The sequence below is a fragment of the Theropithecus gelada genome, chromosome 18, assembly GCF_003255815.1.
Source record: "Theropithecus gelada isolate Dixy chromosome 18, Tgel_1.0, whole genome shotgun sequence".
Classification (NCBI taxonomy): Eukaryota; Metazoa; Chordata; class Mammalia; order Primates; family Cercopithecidae; genus Theropithecus; species Theropithecus gelada.
This window is the reverse complement of record NC_037686.1, coordinates 18,274,917-18,285,447: the sequence shown is the minus strand read 5'-3', so window position 1 is coordinate 18,285,447 and position 10,531 is coordinate 18,274,917.

The window sequence follows — 10,531 nt, the reverse complement described above, 5'->3', positions numbered from 1 at the left end:
AGCTCCAGAAAAATGTTGAATAATAACAATAACATGCTTCCTAGTCGTGTTCTTGATACAGTAGTTTCTCAAGTGGTTTAATTGTTTGTTTGCCTCTCTAAAATAAACATTTAATTGTTCTTCCGTAGGTAAAAACTTTCTGGCCAAGCATCATGGTGCATGCCTGTAATTCTAGCACTTTGGGAGGCCGGGGCAGAAGGATTCCTTTAGCCCAGGAGTTGGGGACCAGCCTGGGCAACATAGCAAGACCCTGTCTCTACAAAACAAACAAAAAAAACTTTTTATGGCCCCCTCAGACACCCTGCCACACGCTTCCAATGCCTCAAGAGTAAAATCCTAATATAGAATAGAAGTTCCGTCCTGAGATGTGACCTCTGCTTGGCGTCACTCTAGCTACCCCTGTCTTCCCACACTGATCTCCTCATGACACCATGCGCCTCTTGCCAGGCAATGAGGTAGCGGAAGAGCTTTTCCCAAGAAAGTCTTCCTTGACCCTCTTCCCAACAAATGTCCTTCATTGTGTATATTCATTACTTCCTGGTATATTCATTACTTCCCTGTCTTCCCAGGACACTTTAAGTTCCTTAACAAAAGGGCCTGGGTTATTTTACTGTTTAACTTGCAGTTTCTGACACACTACTGTGAGGTTTCATTGTAACTGGGCTAAAATCTCTCACCTACCATCACCTCTCTTTTATTTTTTCCCAGCTGCTGCTCTCCAGAGACACTTCATCTTTTAAGCATCAACAAGCTTTCCATCATATCTTCCCTTCACGGTCAAGTAATTCCAGCAAATATATTACATTTTAATTACATTGTTATCTGATAAGGTGTGATCTCTTTCTTCTATTTTTTAAAGAGGAACTTCTGAACCAGGAAAAAGAAAGATTTCAAGTTTTCAAGACTTACAAGTTGTCAACCTCACTGCCTCCTACAGCTTTATATATATTAGACTTGGGTATAAATTCAGATTTGCAATGTGCTTTAGTGTATCAAAGACTCAGAGAAGACTTGCAGTAAAGCGGCAGTTCTCAACATTTTTATTTTTTATTATTATTTTTAAGAGAGACAAGGTCTCACCTTGTTGCCCGGGCTGGTCTTGAACTCCTTGGCTTGCCTAAGCAAAGCTCCCACCTCAGCCTCCCAAAGTGCTGGGATTACAAGCATGAGCCGCTGGACCCGCCCCTCAAACTTTTTCATCTCGTGAAAATTTTACACTTTATTTATTTATTTTAAAACATATTTATTTGTTTAGATGTGGAGTCTCGCTCTATCACCCAGGCTGGAGTGCAGTGGCGCGATCTCGGTTCACTGCAACCTCTGCCTCCCGGGGTCAAGCAATTCTTCTGCCTCAGTCTCCCGAGTAGCTAGTATTACAGGCAGGAGCCACCACGCCTGGTTATATTTTTGTTGTATTTTTAGTAGAGATGGGGTTTCACCATGTTGGCCTGGCTGGTCTAGAACTCTTGACCTAATCCACCTGTCGTGGCCTCCCAAAGTGTTGGGATTACAGGCATGAGCCACCATACCAGGCCTATTTTTACACTTTTAAAAGTGTTAAATATTTTCTTTATATGGACTATATCTATCACTATTTACCATGTTAGAAATTAAAACTGAGAAAAGTATAAATTTTTAATTAGTTTGTTTTAGAATAACTATACAAGCCTCATTACATGTTCTATAGCTAGGATCCAGTCAGGAGACAGTTACTGCGTTAGTTATCTAAAGAGTGATATTTTAATATAAAGAAGTGTTAGCTGGTAGCTGGGCACGGTGGCTCACGCCTATAATCCCAGCACTTTGGGAGGCCAAGGTGGGCGGATCACTTGAGGTCAGGAGTTCAAGACCAGCCTACCCAACATGGCGAAACCCCATCTCTACTAAAAATACAAAAATTAGCCAGGCATGGTGGCGCATACCCATAATCCCAGCTAAGCACGAGAATTGGTTGAACCCGGGAGGCGGAGGTTGCAGTGAGCTGAGATCATGCCACTACACTGCAGCCTGGGCAACAGAGTGAGACTTTGTATTTAAAAAGAAAAAAAAAAAGATTAGCTAGTAGATGGCAATTAACTCTAAACAGGGTAGAAGAGGAGCCCGAGGCATCAAGAAGTGGCAGGTGCAAAAAGGCACATACTCCCTCCAGAGGGAGAGTGGACAATAAGTAAAACCAAGGACTGGCAGAGGGCCATTCCCCAGGGCTGAGGAGTAGACCTCTTGAAAAGAGCCTGGAATACTAGCCGGCTGACTGAAGAAATTTGCCAGACATAATGGCCCATTGCAGGTCTATAAAGCCATTGAAGATGGAGAAAGCTGGCTGGAGGGAGTAAGTGGGGTTCATGTGCACTAAATAATAAATAATAATGGAGTACCAGAATCCAGAAGCCAAGTAGCTACCTACTGCTCTCGCTCTATGAAACACTTCAGTGACTTCTGTTGACGCAACTTCACATTTCACCAGTGGGCAAAGAAACGTTATCAGGACAGGGTCTAGGCTCCACTATTACAAAGGACAGCAAAGGAAGGTGGCTTTATAGCTGAGAGATAAGAAATTGATAACTAGCACACACATTACCAATATTTTATAACATTTCACAAAAAATATGTTTAATTTTTGTTTGTTTGTTTGTTTCAGACGGAGTCTTGCAGTGTCACCCAGGCTGGAGTGCAATGGCACAATCTCAGTTCACTGCAACCTCCACCTCCTGGATTCACCTGATTCTCCTGCCTCAGCCTCCCGAGTAGCTGGGATTACAAGCACACACCACCATACCCGGCTGATTTTTTGTATTTTTAGTACAGATGGGGTTTCACTATGCTGGCTGGACTGGTCTTGAACTCCTGACTTCTTGACCCGCCCACCTCGGCCTCCCAAAGTGCTGGGATTACAGGCATGAGCCACCATGCCCAGCCTTGTTTTTTTTTAATCTGTTTTTTGTTTTTGTTTTTGTTTTTCTGACAGGCTCTGTCACCTAGGCTGGAATGCAGTGTGGTGCAATCATAGCTCACTGCAGCCTCTAACTCTTGGGCTGAAGTGATTCTCCTTCCTCAGCCTCCCAAGTAGCGGGGACTACAGGTGTGTGCCACCACGCCTGACTAATTTTTTTTCGTTTTTTCATATTATTTGTAGAGATGGGGTTGCACCATGTTGCCCAGGGTGGTCTCGAACGATTGAACTGAAGCAATCCTCTCGCCTCTGCCTCTCAAAGTGTTGAGATTACTGGTGTGAGCCACCACAACCAGCCTTATAAATATTTTTAATTAAAAATAACTATAATTTTAAAAAAAAAACAGTGAAAGAGTGACATTGTTGCAAATATCTTTAATGTCTGGCTTGGTAGAAGACAGCTGGATTGTGCATCTTGATTCTGCATTTACTCTGTTGCAATATATTATTTTGGTTCAAGTATTTGAAGATAATGTGGCCTCACACAGATGAGGTAGTTAGAAAAAGGAGGAGTATTTTAACAGCCTTTTCAGATTGTTGTGGATGATATTCTTCCTTACGTTACACCAAAGCTTGACAAGTGGTAGTTTCTTCAAGGTGAGTTCCAGTGTAGAAATTGAAATCCTATCTATTAACTTTTCATACTTTGTCACATTGGAGTTCATTGATTACATTAGACCTCTGATTGGATCTTTTACTCATGCATGGTTTTATTGACTTCTGCATGTCTTCAGAAAATATTGATTCACTGAGTTATTCAGATCTTCCAAAGGTTGACATATTTCATTATACAATACCAAAAATTTATTTTTCTCAATAACACCATCGGTCTCATCAGCTTTATGTCTTGGGAAGCTGTCAGTGTCACAGTTGTATACAGAAGTCTCCCAAAATTCTAATTTTTGCTTAAAATCTTGAACCTTGTCATTGGCAATAAATGCCATCAGCTGTTTTCTTAACAGTGAGTTTCATTATTTTCATTTTAGAGTCAATGTTTGCCACGTAACCAAGTATGAGCAAAAATAGTTTGTTGGTTGTTCTTTCAAGTAAGAAACAGCGGTTCATGAAAAAGTGGTTAGTTCAGATGGCAATTCACACAATCACACATAGGCCTTTCCTCATATCAATCATCTTATTGTGGTAAAGAGTAGAACTATTTTATGTGTGCTCCCCACTATATTGCACAGAATATTTAAAAGATATGATTTTTTTCTGCTTCATTGAGAACATTTTAAAGTAAAACTGCCTCTTTTTAAACTGTGAGTAGTTGGCAGTAAATAATGCAATTACTACTATACACGTACAATATGCAGTACTACTGTAAAGTTTGGTGTCTGCATTAGGTTTCTGCAGAGAGAAAGAACCAATAGCATATAGATAGCTGGATAGGTAGATAGATAGATAGATCAAAGATAGATAAGAAGGGATTTATTAGGGGAATTGGCTCACATAACTATGAGAAGTCCCATGATAGCCACCCGCAAGCTGGCCTCAGAATGGGTTAACTATCCATCTAAGGCTCAAGGCCTGAGAACCTGGGGATGCTGCTGCTCCAAGTCCCAGAGTCCAAAGACCCGATAACTGGGAATTCAGATGTCCAAGGCAGGAGCGGAAGAGTGTCCCAGTTCCAGAGGAGAGTGAATTCACCTTTCCTCTGCCTTTTTGTTCTATCTGATTTGCAGCCCGTTGAATGGTGTCCACCCACATTGGTGAGAGCAGATCTTCTTTACTCAATCCACTGATTCAAATGCTAATCTCTTTCCAGAAACAGCTCACAGACACACCCATAAAAAATCGTGTATCAGCTATTTGGGCTTCCCTTCACCTAGCCAAATTGACATCTAAAATTAACCATTGCTGGGCGCGGTGGCTCAAGCCTATAATCCCAGCACTTTGGGAGGCCTAGGTGAGTGGATCACTTGAGCCCAGGAGTTCAAGACCAGTCTGGGCAACATAATGAAACCCCGTCTCCACAAAAAAGTTTTTAAAAATTAGCTGGGTTTGGTGGCACGCACCTGTAGTCACAGCAGTTGTTGAAGGTGGATGTGGGTGGGGACAGTAGGTGGGTGGAGGTGCTGAGGCAGGAGAATTGCTTGAGCCTAGGATGTCAAGGCTACAATGAGTCGTGATTACGCCGCTGCACTGCAGCCTGGACAACAAAGCAAGACTTTGTCTCAAAATAATAATAATGGGCTGGGCATGGTGGCTCACGCCTGTAATTCCAGCACTTTGGGAGGCCGATGTGGGCAGATCACCTGAGGTCAGGAGTTCGAGACCAGCCTGACCAACATGGAGAAACCCCATTTCTACTAAAAATACAAAATTAGCCAGGCGTGGTGGCACATGTCTGTAATCCCAGCTACTCGGGAGGCTGAGGCAGAGAATCGTATGAACACAGGAGGCGGAGGTTGCGGTGAGCTGAGATCGTGCCATTGCACTCCAGTCTGGGTGACAGAGCAAGACTCTGTCTCAAAAAAAAAAAATAATAATAATAATAATAATGAAACTAACCATCACAGTGTCACTACCTTGCTGTTCTAAAGCTCCAGCAATATAAACCACTATTGCCTTTATACCATCAGTAGAAGTATAATACCACATAGTGTTTTTTCCACATAGTGAAAAAAGCAAACATCTTAGTATTATATGAAAATAATTAAGACCTTCATGTACTTCATGAAATGGACTCAGACACCTGGGGGTAGACAGACCACATTTTGATAACCTCTACAGTAAAGAAAACTGCTTTACTTTGCTTTGTTTTTTGAGACAAGATCTCACTCTATGGACCAGGCTGGGTGGCTTAGTGCAGCCTGGAAGTCTTGGGCTCAAGCCGTCTTCTGACTTCAGCCTTTAGAGTAGCTGGAACTAGAGGCATGAGCCACCACACCCAGCCTGCTTTACTTTCTTTAAGGCAATGTTTTACAAATTTCACCAACCAGGAACATTTGATTAAATGACATTGCGCAAGGAGTTTTAGGAAGATAAGCTTTGGGAAACTGCTGAGGCTGCTCCTTTGCCAAATAGCATACATTTTCCCACCAAAGCCAGTTGTTTTTTGTTTGTTTGCTTTTTGAGACAGAGTCTCACGCTGTTACCCAGGCTGGAGTGCAGTGGCATGATCTCAGCACACTGCAACCTCCATTTCCTGGGTTCAAGTGATTCGCCTACTTCAGCCTCCCAGGTAGCTGGGATTACAGGTGTGTGCCAACACGCCCAGTTAATCTTTGTATTTTAATAGAGATGGGGTTTCGCCATGTTGGCCAGGCTGGTCTCGAACCCCCTGACCTCAGATGATCTGCCTGCCTTGGCCTCCCAAAGTGCTGGGATTACAAGCGTGAGCCACTGCACCTGGCCAAAAAGCCAGTTCTTAATAAGGATAACTTTTTTTTTTTTTTTGAGATAGAGTTTCACTCTTGTCACCCAGGCTGGAGTACAATGGCACGTTCTCGGCTAACTGCAACCTCCGACCCCCAGGTTCAAGTGATTCTCTTGCCTCAGCCTCCCAAGTAGCTGGGATCACAGGCATGCCCCACCAAGCCCAGCTAATGTTTGTATTTTTAATAGAGATGGGGTTTCATCATGTCGGCCAGGCTGGTCTCGAACTCCTGACCTCAGGTGATCTGCCCGCCTCAGTCTCCCAAAGTGCTGGGATTACAGGCATGAGTCACTGAGCTGCACACCTTTACTGTCAAAAAGAATAATCCGTCCCCACTCCCTTCTTTTTCTTCAGGGAGTGAATAATACTCCCTGCCTAATACTTCAATCAAGTTAAAGCTTGCTTTTTTAGTAATCATACACTGAGGCCACAGACTGTAAGGTTACAGATCCGAGCGTGAGATGCTCACAATCTAACAGGAGACACAAAGATGATAGGATTACTAGACAATGTGATACAGGTTACAATAAAGAGGTCAGGCCTCTAACTGAGCCTGAGAATAGGCACCTTGGAGGAAAATTATTGTGGTGAGTCATGAGACATTTCCACAGTTGGCTTCATAAAAAGAAGAGGAAAAAAAAGTCTTTTCAGGGTCAGGCATGGTAGCTCACTCCTGTAATCCCAGCACTTTGGGAGGCCAAGGCAGGAGAATCACTTGAGTCCAGGAGCTAGAGACGAGCCTGGGCAACATAGTGAAAACTTGTCTCTACAGAAAATAAACAAAATTAGCTGGGCATGTGGTGCACACCTGTAGTCCTATTTGAGAGGCTGAAGTGGGAGGATTGCTTGAGCCCAGGAGGTTGAGGCTGCAGTATTCTGTGATCATGCCACTGCATTCCAACATGGGTGACATAGTGAGACCTTGTCTCAAAAAAAAAAAAAAAGAAAGAAAGAAAGAGAAAAGTCTTTTCAACGAGAGAAGCATGTGTGTGTGTTACACAAGTAAGTCATGATGCCTGCCCCATCCACAGTCCCTTGCAAGAGAACTGTTTTAGTGACACAAAAGACATCCCCAGCTGGGACCACTTGACCCTATACTGCTCTCACTGCTGTCTGGACAAACAACAGGATGCAGTCCCAAGGACAGCCAGTCCTTTGACCACAGTGACACTGATACAAAAAATATCAGCCGGGCCGGGCGTGGTGGCTCAAGCCTGTAATCCCAGCACTTTGGGAGGCCAAGACGGGCGGATCACGAGGTCAGGAGATCAAGATCATCCTGGCTAACACGGTGAAACCCCGTCTCTACTAAAAATACAAAAAACTAGCCGGGCGTAGTGGCGAGCGCCTGTAGTCCCAGCTACTCAGGAGGCTGAGGCAGGAGAATGGCGTAAACCTGGGAGGCGGAGCTTGCAGTGAGCTGAGATCCGGCCACTGCACTCCACCCTGGGCGACAGAGCAAGACTCCGTCTCAAAAAAAAAAAAAAAAAAAAATCAGCCGGTCTAAGCACATTTACTCTTTGCAGAATTGGAACTGGAGACTTTGGAAAGAGGAGGAAAGTTAACTATGAAAGGTTGGCTGGGTTTTGTGGCTCACACCTGTAATCTCAGCACTTTGGGAGACCAAGATGGGCGGATCACCTGAGGTCAAGAGTTCCAGACCAGCCTGTCCAACAAGGTGAAACCCTGTCTCTACTAAAAATACAAAAAAATCAGCTGACTTGGTGGCGGGAGCCTGTAATCCTGGCTACTCAGGAGCCCAAGGCAGGAGAATCACTTGAACCTGGGAGGCAGAGGTTGCAGTGAGCTAAGATGGTGCCATTGCACTCCAGACTGGGCAACACAGTGAGATTCTGTCTCAAAAAAAAAAAAAAAAAGCTGAAACTACATGATCAAAATTTAAATAGAAGCTAAAGAGACCGTAATGCACATGTACATGTTAGAAAGTTATAAAAAGAAGAAGCTATGAGTTGGCATAGGAAATAAGTTAAAGAAATAAAATGAGGCTGACAAAGTCAGATATGGTAAAGAGAGAAGAACAGAACAGATGTGTAGAAAGGAACTAATCCAGCTATTGCTTCAATAATACAGCTAAGATACAAAAGCTCTTGATGCTGACATTCCTAGGGTTGCTAGGGTTGCTAGGGTTGCCAGTTCCTAGCAGGCAAAACAATGCCACAGTTCCCAGTTTTGTATTTCTTCACAAGAACCTTTATTTCCTTGTGTCCTTGAGGTCACTTGAGTTAACCTTTGTTTCTTTCAACCAAAAGATCTCAACTGAAATAGGCATAGAGAAAACATGATGCAGCAAAATGCAAGTACCGTGCCTGAATTAGATGGCCTTGAATTGTCCCTGAATTCCTAGTGCAGCCAGGCCAACCTCACATGCATGATCGCTCACCTGTTTTATGTATTTCATAGAAAGGATTGTATTTCACCAACTAAATGTTATTTGGGGAACTTTTTTTTTTTTCAATAGAAAATGTGCTACTTTATTAAAATACTGAGTTTATTTCATATGTATAATTTTGTCTCCCCACCATTTCCATGTCTGACCCCCACTACTACTATGTCCTATCATAATATTCCATACATACTTAAAACCAAGTAAAGGCTGGAGTTCCATCTTTAAAAACTAGGCCGGGCACGTGGCTCACACTTGTAATCCCAACACTTTGGGAGGCCGAGGTGGGTGGATGACGAGGTCAGGAGTTCAAGACCAGCCTTGCCAACATGGTGTAACCCTGTCTCTACTAAAAATACAAAAATTAGCTGGGTGTGGTGGGGGGTGCCTATAATCCCAGCTATTCAGGAGGCTGAGGCAGGAAAATAGTTTGAACTCAGGAGGTAGAGGTTGAGTGAGCCAAGATGGCGTCATTGCACTCCAGCCTGGGCAACAGGGCGAGACTCCATCTCAAAAAACAAACAAACCAACAACAACAACAAAAATTAAACAGGCATTTTGGACAACACATTCTTGGCAATGGAACCTGGACAACATTTATTAATGCAGTAGGGAAAGTTCTCATTCTGCATTATAAAAGGACAGCCAAATATCAACTGTTAACAAAAGTGAAATAAGATGGAAAACTTATAAAAAAAAACTGTTTAAACTATTTTCTTAAAGAGACTTCCTCCACTGCCAGAGATCTTGAATAGCCTCCTGGTCAGTCTTCTGGAAGCAATTCTTCACATAATTGATGAACTTGGCTTCGACTTTGGAAAGAGAACCACCTTTTTCTATATCTGCATTTTTGCTTTAATGTCTTTTACAGAACTAGGTTTTCTGGTGTTTTAGGAGGTTTTTTTTCCTGTTTTTTGAAAGCTTCTTGTCTTTTTGATCTTGGTGTTGATGGTTTTTGAGTCTTTGCCATTTTGATTTGAATTTTATGCATTCTTGGCAGAAGTCTTTGCCATTCTGTTTTGAATTTTGTGCATTCTTGGCAGAAGTATCTCATATATATTTATTCACTGGCACTTTTCCCTCAGTTTCCTCATCATCAAAATCCTCTTCCTCCTCCTCCTCCTCTTCTTCTTCTTCTCCTTCTTTCTTCTTCCTTCTTTCATATACTATGATGAATAAAAGTGGCAAAAGTAGGCATCCTTTATTTTATAGGAAAAGCTTTTAGTTTTTCACCATTGAGTATGATGGTAGTTTTGGGCTTGCCAAAATGCACTGTATCATGTTGAGGATGTTCCCTTCTCTCTTTAACTTGCTGTTTTTGTTTTTGTTGTTGTTTGTTTAAGTCACAATTGATCCTCCAAAGCCTTTTCCTATCTGGTGGCTTAATGCAGATAGACACAGAAATCTCGTGAGTGTTTGAAAATGGCAGAGCCGGGAGCGATGGCTCATGCCTGTAATCCTAGCACTTTGGGAGGCCGAGGCGGGGAGATCACGAGGTCAGGAGATTGAGACCATCCTGGCTAACACGGTGAAACCCCGTCTCTACTAAAAATACAAAAAATTAGCCAGGGCCGGGTGCGGTGGCTCACGCCTGTAATCCCAGCACTTTGGCAGGCCAACGCGGGCGGATCACGACGTCAGGAGATCGAGACCATCCTGGCTAACGCGGTGAAATCCTGTCTCTACTGAAAATACAAAAACATCACCGGGCGTGGTGGCGGGCGCCTGTAGTCCCAGCGACTTGGGAGGCTGAGGCAGGAGAATGGCGTGAACCCGGGAGGCGGAGCTTGCAGTGAGC